Source organism: Culex quinquefasciatus, chromosome 1 (genome assembly GCF_015732765.1).
Source record: "Culex quinquefasciatus strain JHB chromosome 1, VPISU_Cqui_1.0_pri_paternal, whole genome shotgun sequence".
NCBI classification, from domain to species: Eukaryota; Metazoa; Arthropoda; class Insecta; order Diptera; family Culicidae; genus Culex; species Culex quinquefasciatus.
This window is the reverse complement of record NC_051861.1, coordinates 91100088-91119278: the sequence shown is the minus strand read 5'-3', so window position 1 is coordinate 91119278 and position 19191 is coordinate 91100088. Positions and strand designations below refer to the sequence as shown.

Here is a 19191-nt window from a genome sequence, read left to right as displayed (position 1 = left end):
GTATTTTTGTATTTTTGTATTTTTGTATTTTTGTATTTTTGTATTTTTGTATTTTTGTATTTTTGTATTTTTGTATTTTTGTATTTTTGTATTTTTGTATTTTTGTATTTTTGTATTTTTGTATTTTGTATTTTTGTATTTTTGTATTTTTGTATTTTTGTATTTTTGTATTTTTGTATTTTTGTATTTTTGTATTTTTGTATTTTTGTATTTTTGTATTTTTGTATTTTTGTATTTTTGTATTTTTGTATTTTTGTATTTTTGTATTTTTGTATTTTTGTATTTTTCTACGACCAAAATTTAATAATTGAATCTTCGGGATTCAAACTCATGACCATTGAATTGCAAACATAAGGGAAAGATAGACATTAGCCATGAAAAAAGGCCTTAAAAACTCGCCAACTCAATTGAGCCACTTAACCACTTTACGCCAAGTTCCGTTCCTCGTGGCACAAAGAAGTCCGGCAGCAGCCCCAGCAGCTCAAGAATCGCTCCCGGGTATTTCGGACAAAAAGCAAATTCCCACGGTTTCACCAGGTCCAAATCGCGTGTCTACCGCCCAAAAGTTCAACAGAACCATCAGCCTGACCAGGAGAACCCAGAACGATCAGGAGAAAAAACCAAGAACACGTCTATAACGGTGCAGCTTTCGCACATTATTCCGGACATTTGGCCACCATTACGGAGCACGAGAAGGATGCGGCCAGCTCTTCGGAGAACTAGTCCCAACTTAAGAACGGCAGCGAAACTCATTAGGCAATTTGCATATTTTATTCGGGTGTCATTTTTGCGGCAAGATTGGCGCGCGGCCCGGTTCTGAACTTGTCCTCCCCAAAATGATTGCATAATTGCGTCCGAGCCCCGCGTGATGGGACGCATCCGGCGCGACCAACCCGGCGATGATCGCGGACTTCCGCATGATGCACCGAGCCTGGAAGGCAAGTTTTGGCTTGATGGCTTTGACCTCGAATCGACTCGAATTCAGTTGGACTCAGGGGTCAGCTGAGGAAAGAAATGTCGAGGTTACGTGAGGAGTTACAGCGCCAAGGTTGAGGTTATGAATCGCGATGAGCATGGACAATAATAAATGTGGCTCATCTTGCAGATCGAGCCCGCAAACTGGTTCGGCTGAGGGTAATTTGTTATGGGGCTTGTTGTCGGGATTAATTTTGAGCTCGAGTGCATGCAAAACGAAGAAATGGAACGAGCATGATAAAACGTGGACTCGTGGAGCAGTGGATCATGTTTATCAAGGCTCGAGGCAGGGGCAGGATTGATGATATCCTGGGTGCATCTTTGTTTCGTGAAGAAATTGTAATGCATTGGGTTTTCTTAATCCTCAGGTTATGAATAAATGTACTGATTTTGAGTTTGACCAAATTATGAATGATTCGTTACATTATTTGGAAAACGGATCAACATAAGGCTCAGTTGAGAGAATCGCATTCAAACCAGACTTCACCGCCAGCTGCTTTGCATGGCATATCAAATCAAACAAATCAAAAAAGAAACCGAAAGAATCAGCATAGGAAAAGCTTGTCTTGCACAGAAAAATAGTGCATTTAAGAAAAACGCGTGTGCGTTCTCTGTTGTCCCGTCACTGCACGCTCAATTGCAGTTCAACGAACGGTGAACCTCTAATCTTAATCCCTAATCTTGCTTTCTCCATTTACCGACGTTCTTCAAAAATGTCTTGCATCTTGCGGGCCACGTGCAAACTACTTCTACGACTTTGGCGGTAGAAACAAAATCTCCATTATGCAACAATTTCACGGCGAATAATAATTAAAAAAAGTTTTTTTTTTCTCGTTTCAAGACGTTTTGAGTGACATTGAACTTGGCAGCTTTCGTTTTGGTCATGAACGCTCAAGAACGTGCAAGAAGAACAAAGCAGCCCGTATTTTCTTTCAGTTTTGAATTTTAAATCGAAAATGAACAGAAAAAATCCTTATCCACGGCCTGCTGCATGTTTAACATTCGTTTTTTTATTGTTATTAAAAGTAGAGGGAATGTGTGTGTGCCTTATGGGTCCTAGAGGTGTTGCACGGTCCTGTCATGGCACGCCGTGTTTGAGCAGCTGATAGATTTTTGATTAGGTTGCCTCCCGGAGAGATTAGAATGGAGAGGCGAAGGATGAAATTGGGAATGGGAAATGCGCGTGTGCCGAAGAATGAGCGCTGTGCGTGTGTCACACTACTAGCGCCACGGGCGGCGACGTTGTCAACTAGAGCCGACAGGTGTGCGCTGGGTCGTTTTTTTTTCTCCAAAGGGCAAATATTGGAACACTCCCTTGCGTTTTATTTTTTGAAGAACGGAAGGAACTTAAAATCAGAGATAGATAGATGATGTTGGATATCATTTGTTTGTGGAAAATTTATGTGGGATGTCTTAGCATAAAGGCCCAAAATTATAGAAGATCCTTTTTATTAATTTTTTTATTTAGTTTGAAATGTTATCAATTATAATTTTCGGTCTAAGAATATCTTTTCTTGTTTTTTTATTTGCACGGCGTATTTTCAAGAACAATCTTTTCAGAAAAAATAGGTACGCTGCTTTTAAATTTGTCTTTAAAGAAATTTTCTTAGCTTGCCAATTTCAAGCATTGGCAAGCTGAGAAAATCGAATCGAGAAATTTCTGAGATCTCTATCTCTATCTTTTCAGAAAAAATAGGTACGCTGCTTTCAAATTTGTCTTTAAAGAAATTTTCTTAGCTTGCCAATTTCAAGCATTGGCAAGCTGAGAAAATCGAATCGAGAAATTTCTGAGATCTCTATTTTTATTTTTTTTTAATTTAAATTCCTTTATCATTAATTGGATTTTTTTTAAATAACAGTTTATGAAATTTGTCAAATGATGAGTTGTTGTTGTCATCAAAATGTGCAAAATTAGACAAAACCCAACTTTGTAGAAGGTTGCAAATCGCTAAACATTTTGAAAATTATGTTTTTAACTGAGTTTTCTAACATATGGGCTTTATTCATAAATTTACATCATAAAAACACGTATTAAAATATACTTTTTACAAGAATAAAACAATTATTATATTTTTTTTGTGTTTACAAATATCATTAAGCTGATGCATTCAAAATTTTGCAGGTTTGTGATTATTAAGGGTATTATTAAGTTGTTATAAATGAATATGATATTTTCTAAAGCAAATCTAAACCAAGAACATGGATACAATAGATGATTAAAACTCGAAAATGGACTAAAAATTATTGTTGCAATCTTTAAAAGTCACATTTTCATGAAAATAAAGAAATTTCATGAAAGTTTTACTTTTGAAAATGCATTTTAAAGTAGCAATGAAATTTGTGTTTTAAATCATAATGTTTTAAACACCTTCACTAACATTTTGTTTATATTTAAACACAAATAAAATAACAATTAAATCATACAGAAACTTTCATTCAAAACTATTTGGTTGAAAAAAGGATACATCTGATGAATATTTGTAAAAAAAATCCAAAGAAAAGTGAAATTTAAAAGACTTCTTTAATATTTCTTACTTTTTGTTTAGTGTTTAATGATTTGTAACCTTTAACAAAGTTGTTTCTTGTCGTATTTACTACATTTTGATAACACAACACAATACATAATTACGTCGCCGTCGTGCTTACTTATCGCAAGTGCATTTTGTGCAGCTAACAATGCCTCGCCTTTTACCTTCACAGATACCCAAAATTTGATTTCAATCCTGAGATATTCAACGAAATCCTAGAAAACTCCGTGCATTTCTGACACTTTACATATGAAAGTAGTTTCAATCTTGTCGTGCTATCTTGTCACTCACTGAAAATTGATGTAAATGCGACAACTGACCAAAAGGATTTCAGGTCAGAACGCGTTTGACGATCGTACAAGTAAGACTACCGTAAACATTTGAAATTATAACTCGGGACTTCAGCAACCAACTTCAACCAAACTTCGGCAAAATGCACAGAATTGTCAGCCAAACAAAACGTGTTTGTTATTGTTTACATTGCGTGCTTTCGTTTTTGTTTTTTTCAAGGTCAAACATTATAACGCGTTTTTCTCGGAACGTCGAAATGGCGGGTGCGACAAGATAGCACGACAGCGTCGATTTGACAAGTTTTCTGGACTGAATATTGTGGTCTCTTCCCGTTTCACTATAAAGGAAAAATAACTGCAAAAGTTTAATTTGAATTAGAGTAATGTGGATATGAGTCAAAAAATACGACCAATGTTGTTTTCAAAAAATAAAGATACATAAAAAAATAGTTCATTCATGAATGATGTGCACATACTTTATCAGCATTCTTTCTTTATATAAAATCTTAATGAATAGTGACAGTGCGTGGCCGAATGGTTACGCTGTTCGCTTTGTGAGCGGATGATTCTGAGTTCGATTCCCATCTGCTCCAACCTTCTATCGGATGAGGAAGTAAAACGTCGATCCCGGCCTTGGTTGTTGTTAGGCCCATAAGTCAATTTATGTGTGGGAATTATCTCCCTACTATATGTACACAGAAAAAAAAATCATGGTAATATTACATCTGGGAAGGGGTACATCTGTCAGAAAAAAGGTGTAATTTTTCCTCTGGAAATGTGTAATTTTACCACTGTTCTGGTGTAATGTCAGTTTTTCAGTCTAAATTGAGGTAAAATTACATCATAAAAGAGGTAATATTCAACCTCCCAAAATAACAGCTTCCAAATTTACATTATATATTTCTGTGTACAAACAACACACCAAACCAAGCCTGCTCCGGTGGAATCGTTGGCGGTGGTTGAACTCTCAATCCAAAGGTCGTCAGTTCGATCCCTGGGGTGGAAGGTTCCTTGGAGTAGAAAGAGGTTTGGATGCCCAAGCCTTCGGGTTCCTTGGTTTGAGCAGAAACTTGCAATAGAGAGCACAGAAGACATGGGGTCGTTAATGTGGATGGTTTGATTTGGCTTAATGAAAAACAGTTAACTTGACTGTAAATTTGTTTTTCTATCAAATCTGAAATGATCATCAATATCTCTCATGCTCATGCTCATGCTCAAATCTGAAATGATCATCAATACACAGTGAAAATTTGTGTAAATTTGTGGGAAATGTAAAATCGGTAGGTTTGAAATAACATCTATCATGATGTATTATTACCTCAATTTAGACTGAAAATGTCACAATACAACGAAAAAGTAGTAAATTAACGCATTTTTAGAGGGAAAATTACACAATTGTAAGATGCAATATTAACATGTTTTTTTATTGTCTATATTTAATATGTTTAATGATTTAAGCATACTACATCTGTGAATTTAGTTTTGAATATTTGATACTAGTATGACGAACTGTCAAACTTGCAACGCGGTTTATTTACCGATGTCTCAAGAACGGATAAACCAAAATAACTGAAATTTCGGGTCTGTTATGAATAAGTTAGTTATAATTGTTAACCAAAAACATGCATTTTTGAATCAGACCAAATAAAATGCTATTTTAATTTTTTATTAACTTTTTTTAAATTTGCATTTATTAAGCAAACGGTGTCTTTACCCCAAATATGACCAATTTGACAAAAGCAAATATAAAGGATCGTGCCACCCATTTTTGAAAAAATGCAACCAAATTATATTTCTAGGCAGCTGAAAACATGTTTTTTAATACCATCAAATGAGATTTCGAAAATAGAAAAACATGAGCTTAAACCAACACTTCTAAAATTAACTGATTTAGTTTTATGTAACTTGTCATTGATCTAATTGTGTCTTTCATGGATACATATAAGACAAAATTAAATTTTGTCTCGTATTACCCAACATTTAATTTCACAGAAAAAAAACATGGTAATATTACATCTGGAAAGGGGAACATTTTTTATGTCAGAAAATGTGTAATTTTATCTCTTTAAATGTGTAATTTTACTACTTCTGGTGTAATGTCCGTTTTTCACTCTAAATTTAGGTAAAATTACATAATAAACAAGCTCTTCCCGGCAAACTTCGTCCTGCCTTTTTTTGGTTTCCTGACGTATCTTGCTTGTTTGGCTGAATTACAGTCATCTCACATATTCGGAACACCCACAAATTCGGAACACTTTTGTGATAATTTGTCAATAGCCTGCCAAATGCTGCTTTTCTCTGGACCCTACTATTTTTAGGACCTTTGTTTGGACATTTTCTAGCTATTTCACTAGTAAAAGTAGTGAGTAATCGGTGCGTGCGGGCGCGAAAAGTTTTTGCTGCGTCATGTTTTTTCTTCGATTCAAAATTCTCTAATTTTTCTGATAATCTTTATTTTGTTATTGTGAATTTACGGAAATTCCTTTGTCCGTTCCGGTGGCCATCCATACCGCATACCGGTAGTGGCAATAAGAAATGTTGGGTAGTTTCGGTGAAATTTTTAAATTGTGACTCATGGTTGTCGTCAGCGGAAAGGAAGAGACAGCGGAAAAAATTAAACATACAAAGTGACCATCGGCGAAGGAATTTCGTGGTTCTCACTTGATCCTGCCCGAATCCAGTGAACAACTGCATGTGTTTGAGGAATGATTTTTAGCAGTCCCATTCCGAAGAAATGCTTCCCGTTTGATAAGCGCTGAGCACGGCCACGATTCCTACCACCAGAACGAATTGGCCGAGTGATGACCTTCTATTAGGTGCTGTCGGGTGGTTCAACTTGATGCTGTCGATCGTGCAGAACCAGAAGAGCTGCAGGAACTGCAGATGACTAAAATTTGAGATTCCATCTAATTCGAAGATTCAGACGATCAAATGGACTGAAGCCCAAGATATCTGATTTGGTGAGATCTTTCCTTTTAAATATCAGAAGATTCTTTCATTTACACTGACATACACACATTCCATTTAAGATAATCCACGCCAATATTTGAAGTAATCTGTTGAATATTTCTCTATATTGATGTCTTTTGATCCTTATTTTATATATCTTTTTCTTGATATTCTTTTCTTCTTTTGCTCTTTCTACCATCTGTTTCATTAATATCCTTGTGAGGGGATCATCGATCCATCCGCATTGACATACTATCTTTTCATTTTTCTTCTTATCTTTCTTCATATTTTTCACTCTTTTTTAACACTTACTACCAGTCTTTGTGAGGGGATACTGAGCTCGATTTGCTCTCCACCCGCAATGACCTGTTCGTTCTCATCTATGTTTTTCCCTTTTATTAGTAGTTAGAATCAAAGCCGGGGATCGGGGAGGGAGCATCAGGGCAGTGGACGGTATGCTGTAATGGCGGAGATTGGATGTAGATAGTGGAAGACCAGAACTACGTCACAAGGGGAAAATAGCGTATTAATTGTACAATTCTTAAGGATTGTCTAATTACTACATCTATTGACCCCTGTCAGTCTCCAGCTGTCTGCCACGCCCTTTTAGGCCCCCAACAGGGTGCGAGCCCTGTTTTTCAGCTTTGTCAGACTTTTTTCGGAGTTATTGGAGGTTACTGTCGGAAGGAGATTCTCTTCCCCTGAGGACACCGTGAGTGATTTTGCTTGTTCGCGTCCAACCACCCCCTTTTGGCCCTTCATACGGCAGTAATTTGAAGATGCTCCCTTTAAGTCTGAGCCACTGTAATTCTTCAATTCAATTCAATTCGGTTTTATTGGTGAATAATCAAGATACAATAAGTTCTTTTGAGGTACATAACAGAGTTTTGGAGTTCCTTACAGCTGTGTGTTACATCATGATCCATTTTGGAACAGTTATTGCTTGTAAATAAAGGTGTCACCAAGAGTAAGAAAAATATAAAAAAAACTTACTAAAATTGCAAGGGAAAGGGGATAGAAATAGAAAAAGCTTAAAACTAGATCACAGTATTTTATCCTTTATAGATGTGCTTGATCATCAGCTCCCCAAGGGCCAGGAATTGCTCCGCCTTGTTACGGCAGGTCTGAAACCGCGTCATCATCTCCTGCGAGAGCAAAGAACTCTGGCAGGGTAAAGAGATCTTCTCCGGTAACTTCTTGCTGGGCCGTATTGCCACTGCCGGCAGCGACCACGCTGGCGAACGATCGCCCCATCCAGGAGGGAACGCTGAGTTGTCCGCTGGAACCGTACGATGACCAGCTGCCGGCACGGTTTCGCTCGTACTTCGCTGAGGAGGGTGGGACGCTGCTGCTTTCTTCTTCCTCTTTTCCTGCTCCTCGAGGTAGTTTTCCGTGCGCTGCATCCACGGTAGTTGCTGGTATGGTTACCTCCGCAGTTGGCGCACTTGATGCGCGCCTTCGTTTGCTCTGCCTTGTCCCCCAAGTCCGCTTTGCACGGCAGTGCACACGCCTCAGAGAGGTGTGATTCACCGCACTTCACACAGCGGGGCGGGAGGTTGCAGTTCCGCGAGCCGTGGCCGAATTTCTGGCAACGGTGGCATTGTGCTGCGTCCGACGGGTTCTTTGAGTAGAACCGCCAGTTTACCCAAAACCCGTCCAACGCCTTAGTTCGCCGCAGGTCTTGAATTTTGACGGTGCCGCGGTCGAAGTACAACAGGTACAATGTGTGTGTACCTGTGACTGTTGTCTTCCGCGAGAGCACTTTTATGTCACGCGGCGTTATTCCAGCACCCGAGAGGTCCTTCTTGAGGTCGGAGATCGGGCGGTCTTGGTACCCCTGCAAAACGACCTTAACGGCAGTCTTCTGCACGGGGTCGAATGTGTAAAACTTGAAGTTTTGACGCTTCAATTTCTCCACAACCAGGTCGAAGTTCTTTTCGTCAAATGTGTAAACTTGCACTGACGACTTACCGATTTTCAGACAATATCCGAGGCCTTCCAGCAACTCGTCAATATCGTCCGCCAACGTGTCCAAAACAAAAATTGAGGTGGTCTACGTTCCTTTGGAGAATTGTTCTTTTTGGCGTCGACACTTTCTTCCGTGCACGTCCGTCATCGTCGTCGTCGTCGGTAGAGCTGCTACCATCGGTGTTGTTGTTCTTCGTCGTCGCTCAGCATCTGGAACTCGTTCCTGATGGGGATGTTGGCGGATGTTGATGTGCCACTGGTCGTGGCACCGGAAGTACCGGAACGGGTTCGCACTGGTGATCTCGGAACGTATCCGGGATGTAGATACTTTTTGTCGATTCCATCTGCGCTCACGCTCCCCTGCGCGATGGCGGCCGACACGGCGTTGGTTTGTTTACCTTTTTGCACACGGCCGGTAGACGAACTTCGCGGGTTTTTCGAGGCCGCACTCGAACTGCCACGGCCACGGCCGGCCTTTGGCATGATGGAGAAGCAAACTCGCGGGTAATCACTAACAACTACGGCGAAAAATTTCGAAAAAACGGTAGAGCACAGAGCACTTGACTGCTGCTTGCTCTCGTGCGTACACGGAGGGGCACTGTAATTCTAGGCAACCGCTACATAGGTCATCCTTGTGGCCCTGTTGGTTATCCCATCAAATCAAATCAAATCAAATTTCACTAGTAAAAGTAGTACCTTTTGAACAAAAAACTTCATTTCAAGACTATTTTATCCAGAGCAGAAAAATACTGCCTCCAAATTGCCTGTTTCATGATTGTGGGATGTTATTGTGCCTTCCACAATTGTGGAACACCTAAATTTAACTGATATTTTCTCAAAAAAGGTTATCAGACCATGGATAAAACATCACTCAGCTTGAGTTTCACTGGTTAGAGTGTGTGGAGTAGCGTGGTTCACGTTTCTATGAAAAAGACAAAAGTTGTTATTTTGTCTTGCATCAACCGGAATTTCGTTCCCCAGAAGCACTCCTGAAAATTTGAGCCCATTTGGTAAGGTCTAGGAGGTTTTAATTTGAAATTTATATGGGATTTGATTTATTTTCCATGGAAACTATCTTTTACATTGTATTAGGATTTTTATAAATCGATGAAATGACTTGATTCTTATAGTAGGAGATAGGTTTTGAACTGGGGAACAACTTTGTAGAACATACCAACAAGCTAGGAAGTGACCCTTTAAAGATACAGATACTTTTAGATGGTGGCTTTTGAAGGGGCCAGCCACCATTTAAAGTATCTGTATCTTTAAAGGGTCACTTCCTACCATGTTGGTATGTTCTACAAAGTTGTTCCCCAGTTCAAAACCTATCTCCTACTATAAGAATCAAGTCATTTCATCGATTTATAAAAAAAAATCCTAATACAATGTAAAAAAAGATAGTTTCCCATGGAAAATAAATCAAAATTCCATATAAATTTCAAATTAAAACTGGAGCTCCTAGACCTTACCAAATTGGCTCAAATTTTCAGGAGTGCTTCTGGGGACATAAAAGAACGAAATTCCGGTTGATGCAAGAAAAAATAACAACTTTTGTCTTTTTCATAGAAACGTGAACCACGCTAGTGTGGAGTCATTATTTTGTTAAAAAGATGTACTCCTGGAGAGGTCCAAAGTTTGTTTACATCCGCAAGAAATAAGTGTTGCGAATTTGTGGATTTCGAGGGTCAAAGTTTTTCTTCAAAAACTTGATATAAAAGTTAAAATTTCCAGTTGTTCGATACAGCATTCGAAAGAAAAGCTTTCAAATGAAGGTAAAAGCGAATCATTAAGTTCAATTATCGATTTGCTATGATTTTTTGAACATTGGCCAATCTGTAAACTGTTCCGAATATGAGGGATGACTGTACCTCCTGTGCTCAAAATTTGATTTAACGTAACTTTTCCCATACAATCTGCAGATTTTTCGGAATCGGTTCCAGAGTGGCCAAAGTGCCAATTAATTAGCGTATAAACCATCCCTGGGCTTATACGAACACAACGCAACAAAGAGCACCTCGCTCCGACGCTCCGTATTGAACTAATTTGCGTTCGAACAAAACCGTCGAAATTTTATCTAATCTAATCTAATCTAATCAGACCCTAGCGCAGCCAATCTTTCGAAGGGATCCTGGAGAGTGCCTTAGGTTAGATGACGCCTAGCACTCTTCTTGTCATTTATTAACATTTGCAGTGCGCCATTGCATTGAAATGCATTGAGACATCACAAGCGTTAAAGCGGCCAGGCCTACTGCGTAAAGCCGTATCGCAGAGATGACTCGTAATTGGGTTGAGTTTGAGCACTGAGTGTTCGAACAACAACACAATTCTGAATCGACAGGGGAGGAAGAAGCGTGGGGACACACCACCATACGCTCCGAGATTTGGTTGTATTCGTTGGGAGCACCATGCTAAGAAGTGTTGGTACTCCGGGACCCTCTGGGATGGGACATTGTATTTCCACGAATGCCCGGGACTCTATTTGCCGTGGTTATAGCGCCACAACCCGCTCGAACAAAACCGTCGAAATTTTATATATAAGAAGAGGTAATATTCAACTTTTCAAAATTATACCTTTCAAATTTACACATTTTTTTCTGTGTTATTCATACTCGAAATCAACTTTTTCCGATCAAGCTCTATTTTGGAGGCAGGCCCGTAGCCAGGGGGGGGGGGGGCTACCGGGCTGCAGCCCCCCCCCGAAATTTTTCCAATTTTTTTTAAATTGTACTACCTTAAAAAATCTCAAATCAATGATTGTTTGTTCTCTTCCCAGAAATAATGTGTAAGATAGAGAATCAAGAATTGAATGATCAAACTAAGTAATTTGCCTGTTCATTGCCGGGCTTAGTTTTTGTAGATTATGGATTCAATATTTAAAAATTGAGCTGCAGATTAGAACATTGTTCCATTCAGTAACATCTCATTTATCTTGTAGTTTTAGCATTATATTGGTTAGGGTGGTCCAAATCTGGGCTTACTTGGGGCTTGGGGCTAGCCCTGAAATCAAAGATTTACCCATCACTGGCCTAAGTTCCAAAATTTGAGCTTTTTCTGACCACTGACCACCAAGTTTGGGCAAAATCGTCAAATTGTATGGAGAAAAGCAACTGTTTCAGTTTTTGACCAATGGAAGGCGCAATAACTAACCAGTTCTTACCAATTTTCAGAACTAATATCTTCTTTAAATTTGGAAAAACTTTCCCGAAGACACTTTATTTTTTGGGTTTTTTGCTAAAAAGTTATTAACCTTCGAAAATAGCAATTTCCGAGCGGACTGCTCTGAGGGGCTACTTATAAATAATTACCGTCATCTGAGGCGAATCGGGACTACAGTCTGAATAGGGACAGCAAAAATCCTTAGATCTCGTTGTCTTATTTTTGATTGTAGAGCCTAACAATGCTGTTAATCGTTGAAATCAACGGCGTTTATATCATCGATGTCGATGATCGTTGATTTAAACGTAATCGTAATCGCAGCCATCGTTGATTTAATCGTCAACGTCAACGGACTCGTTGATTTAAACGGCGTTGATCAACGCGTTGATTATCGATAATCAACGAGTTGATCAACGGCGTCCTTTTATAGTTTTGTAGAGTTTTATGAGGAAAGAACGATTTTTTTCATAAATGTTTTGATTGGGAAACATTCTCAAATTGATGTGGCATGGTTGTTCGGGTATCCGGGTGTATCAAGAGGACCGAAGTGACCGGATTTTAAACGTAATTTAAGCCCCCCCCCCCCTTTTTATTGCTGGTCACTTCCATCTCCATTTTGGTTCCCAAGTCCAACCAGGATTTTCTTGTGCAAATGACAGCGAGAACGGACAATTGGGAACCGAGATATGGTCGGAATTTCACCGGAATTATTGTTCCGGCGTTTTCAGTAAGGGTCTCGCGTGGCTAAATATCGACACAATTTGTTTTTCTATGATACAATACTGAATTGACCACATGACCCATGTTCCAGAACCCAGATTAAGATTGGCCAAGATGTCAAACTGCGTGACAGACCGGAGTAGCCTACTGTGTGTGATCAATGAGTTTCGATCGAATCCCAAGAGATAAATCTTTCGCGTGGTGTCGAAAACCAATCACAGTAGGTCATTAATATTTTGTTTACTTATTGATCATGATCGAGCCACGTAGCCCAGTGGTAACGCTTCCGCGTCGTAAGCGGTAGATCGGGGTTCAAATCCCGGCTCGGACCAACACAACTGGTGATCTTTTCCCTTCTGGAATCGATTGCTTAGTAAAGGGAAGGTAGTGTATCGTCACAAACTGGACCTTATCACGACACCTTAGGAAGGCGACCTATGGAATGTTAACATTAACCTTAACATGTTAACATTAAGTTGAGAATGAACTGCCACTGAATCCGCTTTGTAAATGACGGCCCCGATACTCTTCAAGGGTGTTCCCCTCAGGAACTGGGAAAGATTTACTTTACTATTGATCAATAACAGTAGGCTACTCCGGTCTGTCACGAAGTTTGACATCTTGGCCAATCTTAATCTGGGTTCTGGAACATGGGTCATGTGGTCAATTCAGTATTGTATCATAGAAAAACAAATTGTGTCGATATTTAGCCACGCGAGACTCTTACTGAACCCGCCGGAACAATAATTTCGGTGAAAATCCGACAATATCTCGGTTCCCCATTGTCCGTTCTCGGTGTCATTTACATAAGAAAATCCTGGTTGGACTTGGGAACCAAAATGGAGATGGAAGTGACCAGCAATTAGCTAGGGCTTAAATTACGTTTGAATTCCGGTCACTTCGGTCACTCTTGGTACACCCGGATACCCAAACAACCATGCCACATCAATTTGAGAATGTTTCCCAATCAAAACATTTATGAAAAAAATCGTTCTTTCCTCATAAAACTCTACAAAACTATAAAAGAACGCCGTTGATCAACTCGTTGATTATCGATAATCAACGCGTTGATCAACGCCGTTTAAATCAACGAGTCCGTTGACGTTGACGATTAAATCAACGATGGCTGCGATTACGATTACGTTTAAATCAACGATCATCGACATCGATGACGTTGATTCAACGATTAACAGCATTGGAGCTTAAGTATGACCCCTGAATAATCATAAAATAATTTAGAATTTTTGGATTCAATGTGGCGGCCAAATGGAGGTCAAGAAATATTTCTGGTGTTTTTTTAAAGGTCCAATAAACCAAATTTCCAGTTTTTCCTCTTTGGGTGCTTTTGAAACCGCCTTGAATCAGGGGTATTAAAAAACACCCAAAAAGCTAAAAACTGAAAATTTGGTGTATTGGACCTTTAAAAAAACACCAGATTTGTTCAAATTTAACTAAAATGTGGTTGCAGATGCCGAATTTGATGTTAAAAACAAGCAAATAAAACATGCCGATTTCATTTGTTCCTGATTCGATTATCCGAAGTCCTTCGAACTTCGGATAATCAAAACTTTGGATAATCGAGGCTTCGGCTAGTCGAATTTGGACTGTAAAATTAATAGCCCTCCTTTATTTGCATTAAAACCTTTAAACTGTTAACAAATTTTTTTTTTCTAAATTTTTCAAAATTTATCATAATTTCTCAAAAATATTTAGATTTTGTTTTCAAAAACGAAAGCATTTAATATGAAAAACATTTGAGTGAATTTCGACTATTATCAGAAATACAATTCTAATTTTTGGTTTGGTTTTAAGAATATGGTTAGTTACATATCTGAGGCCTTAGAGAAAAATGCTTGAGAAATATCTGTGTGTATTTTTTTATTACTTTTTCGTAAAACTTTTTTCCGAAACCACTCGTCCAAAATGCTTTCTATTGGTCACATTTTTTAGTTTCCAACGTGGCCAATCTCCAATTTTTATTTAGTATATCAAAAATCGAAAGATCAACTAAGTGAATCCTTATTATCAACTAATTTTCACTTTGTGCATGAGCTTGCGATTTTTTAAGGAAGAAATAAAATGATAAAAATATGCAAAACGTTAAAAAAAATTTAAGCTCGGATTCAAAAACTCTGAAATTAAATTAATTAAACATCATTTTCAAATTGTATAATTTCTAATCAATAATTCATTTTTAAACTATTTCATTTCTATTTTTTGGATTTTACAGATTAGAATTTGCATTTTGAAATTTTTTAAAATTTCTTTATTATTTGTTTTTAATTTCTTATTTCTGAATATCACTTGTAAATATTTTCCAAAGTTTATGTTGCCACCTTTTCAAAATTGACCATAAAACAGAGAGCAACCGTGACCTCCGACACTAGTATTCGTATTTCTCCAAATTGTAACAAAATTTCACTTATTTTTAGTTTGGGGAACTTGAAAGACGTGTACATGAACAATCTTAAGCATTCTTGAAATTGGTTTTTCGTAAGTAGTTCGAATACCGAGGAAAAAAAGGCTTTGTTTACCATTGGCTCTTACGGCTTTTTGAAAACTAATCCGAGAAATACAATATTAAAAAAAAATAGCTTCACAATTTGAATGGAAATGAAAGTTTAATCAACTAAAAACAATATTTTTTTTATTCATAACTTATTTCGATTAAGTCTTTTTAGGACCAGTGACCAGGTCGGTTCGGAAAACAAATTTGAAATGTTTTTCCTGCTTTGATAATCATATACGACATGTTTGGGCTCGTTTAAAAATATTTAGAATTTTTGTAACATGTCGTGGAACCGCGAAAAGTTTTTTTTTCACGAAAAAAGCATTTCGCCATCAGCTAGATATTTTGAAAACTAATGATGCAAAACAACTGTACTGATTTAAAGTGTGTTTTGAAACACTTTTAAAATAATAAAACCATAGTTTGTAGTTTTGATTTTTAACCCTCTCGACTTTGGTCAGAGTTTAGTGACATAAACTTCAGAATAATATTCGCAACGGCTAATTAAAGATTTAAAAATTTTACATTTACAAATTTCTAAATTTTCATTATTTTTGATTTAAATTTTTTTGGTATAAGACAAAGAAATGCCAGAAATCAAAAACAAAAATAATAAAAACATAAAAAATTAAGGTAACAATTCAACAGAATAATATCAAAAAATCTGAAATTCCAAAAATTAAAGAATCTAAAACTAAAAAATTGATAAAAAATTAATACTTAAAAAATCCTAAACTAAAAAAAAATATCATTTTAAACTTAAGTTATTCAAAATCCAATAAATTATTTATGTTTTTTCAATCTTAATTTTTTGATGCTTTAAATATTTTTATGTGTGAATTCTAGTATTCCTAAATTTATTTATTTTTACCAAAAAATTAAGTGATTATTGTAATGGCTTTTCCCTTTTTTCAGCATTTTAAGATTCAGCGCTTTGACAGTCAGCTTCATGAGGCAATTCTTCAATATTATTTAAGCGAATACATTATTTTCAAACGTTATTTTCAGTTGCATTCAAATAAACAAATCAAAATCTCATCAACACATATTGCACCCGAAGAAATATTAAACGACGCTTTTTGTTTCTGTTACTTTTCAGCTGCGTACCGCTTAAGAGAAGTCTTTTCGTAAACCTTTTCTTGACCGTTTCTTGAGATTTTTTTTTGTATGGAGTTTTAAGAGTCTCCGCACTACAGGACATTTTTTAAAATTTTCGTTTCAATGTAAAATATAGTTCTTGTAGCAAAATTCAGACTAAGATTTGATTTATAGGAAAAATCTAATTGATTTAAGAATTCTTACATAAAGTATTCTTTGCTTTTAAAACATCAAAAATTTAAGATAATAATTACACATGATCATTTCAAAAAAATCAGAAATTCCAAAATTGAAAAAAAAAATCAAATCTTAAAAAATTATAAAAAAATTACAACTAATAAAATCCTTAAATTATAAAAAAAAACATTTTATATCATTTCAAAATAAAGATATTCAAAAAATAATTTTCAATCATTTCAATAAATTATGTTTTAATAATCTTAATTTTTTGATGCTTCGAATATTTGTATGTTTGAATTCTAGTGCAGACTAAGATTAGATTTACAGGATAAAACTAATCTATTTATGAATTCTTACATAAAGTTTTCTTTATTTTTAATTTAGCAAGGTTTCGTAAATATAAAATTTCTAAACCATAAAATGTGCAGGATTTTGTTCCCAGAGTCAAGATATTGCTTGAACAAACATCGATTTTAATAAATGGTTACAATCCTAGATTATTCAACATGATTAGATCCCAGATATAAAAAAAAGGATTTCATTTGTGTGTTTTTTTGTTTTGCTTAGAAATATTCAGAGAGTCTTTTCTAGAACCACCACAGCCAATTTACATTACTTTTCCCCTTTATCTTGTAAAATCATATTGATTATCGAAACTTATTTTAATAATTAATACAGCTTTGACAGTTATTTAAAAATAAAGAAATAAGTGAATTGAAGATTTTAATTTGTTAATCGTGTTCGCATTTACAATTTTTATCGTACATTTTATTTTATTTCAAGAAGATGTGTCTCAGGAACTAATAGATCAATCTTCAATGGTTATATCATTTTCATTGAAATACTTGTTAAACAGTTTGTACACTATTTTCAATAAATTGGATAATGTTAATTTTTGTGATTTAACGAAATATGCACTATAAAGCTTACTCTGGATTTATTTTTTTATCGATAAAAAATGAATGATTTCTATGAATTCATAGACTTTTAAATATTTTGACTCTGGATATCTTTAATAATGTCTTTTTGATACTCTTTGGTTAGAATTTAACCGTTTATTCGATCAGAAATTTTTTTTTTAATTTAATATTTTTTTTTAAATTTCGAAGATAAGCAGCACTGCAACGATAGATTGAAATTTTATTTAAAAATTATCTTTAGAAATTAAGATCCAATTAAATTTTTTTGTCATGTCTTAAAATTTTATTTTTGCTCAAATTTTGGACCAATTTTTCAGAGTACAATGAGTAATGAATTTGAAAATGGCGTTTAGTCGGAATTTTAAAATTAAACATGAATCGTTTTAATGTTTGAAAAATTTTAACGGTTACATATGCATTTAAAAATGGTTACATATGCATTATTAACAACTCTTCCAGTGAATATTTTGGCGTTAAAATTTAATTTAATACATTTTATCTAATTTTTTTTAAACATTAAAATTAAACATAAGCACTGATTTTTTTCTTCAAATCTATTTATTAACAGATATCTATTGTAGGCCTTTAGGGTCGTCCAATTACCATGGAGACACTTCAGAAGCTGAAATTTCAACGATTATATTTTTTTTTTTGTATTTCATTTAAATTATTTATTTTTGAGAGCACCAGGAGCTTCGCAAAATATGAAATGGCTTCAATAGCATAGAACAATTAAAATAAAACATTGTTTAAGTTTGTTTATAAAATTTCAAGAAAAACAAATATTCCAGTTACGAGTTTTATGTTGTGCTAGAAAAAATGAAAAATGTCAGATAAACCATCACAATTATCACACAGCTGAAAATGTAAATCCAGACGGTTTAAAATTTGATAGTTTAAATTTACCAGTTTGTTTGTGGGTTTTTCTCACAGTATAAAATACAGAAAACATAATACTTATGGTTAGATACATCGATATTTCTTTAAAAAAAATTTGCTTTCAAACATTTGATTCAAGTTATGTATATTTTAAATTTTGCGACGGTTATCACGAAATTGGATTACAATTAAACAATTCAAGAAAATTAAAAAAAAAAACACTTTTTTCTCTACTTCTTTAATACAAACTAGCTGTTTAAATGACCGATTCTTAGCGAAGCTACACCAAAATGTCACATTTTTCAATTTTCAATGTGATTTTTAATATGAAAAAAATCATGTCTATTATGATGCAATAATTGCAATGTGCTTTAAATGCGTTTTCTTACCTTAAAAGCCAAGAATATTGATCAAATGTGGTCAGCAAGCCATTGAACGGGAGAGGAGTTTTTTCATAAATCTGCTCCTTTCGTTGTCCCGTCACGAAAAGAAATGGCTGGCAAAAACTCAAATTTCAACCAATTCTTTCAGTTTAAGGAGCAAAAGATTCGTTTTTTAATTTGTGATAATGTGTAGAAGAGCAAAAGTTTTTAAAAATCAAACTGGCAAAAATGTAGCGATTTTTGTAGTGTGCCTTTTAAAAGTCCAGTTTAACGATGTTGTCCCGTCACGCTACATTTTTATTTCAGGGGAAGCACAAGAACTATATGGTTCATTCTGCATGATATTTCTTTGTAGGAAAATCAATTATCTTTCCAAATATGTAATAACATTGAGGGGTTTCTTCTTTTATTTTGCCGCTACAGCCAAAACGCTGAAAAAAACTTGGTATGTTTTTGAAAAGGAGCCGAAGAATCGGTCAAATAAAGAAAAAAAAATGACGAAGGAGTTTCTTCAATAAAGACATTGAAAACTTAATATGGAAATCTTCGAAAACATTTTTGCATACATTACATCACAATTTTACAATTCATCTCAATAATTATACCACAAACCATGTGATGGTATAAATGATTTGC

The 19191-nt window shown here is 35.7% G+C and overlaps 1 long non-coding RNA gene across 1 annotated transcript; it reads left to right on the top strand.

Annotated features, from left to right (window-relative positions):
- The first annotated feature begins 6172 nt into the window (after positions 1-6172).
- On the top strand, positions 6173-17089 carry LOC119765198. The gene is made up of 3 exons (XR_005276561.1): positions 6173-6257; positions 15036-15037; positions 17077-17089. It is a non-coding gene; the product is annotated as an uncharacterized LOC119765198 (long non-coding RNA).
- Positions 17090-19191: the final 2102 nt, after the last annotated feature.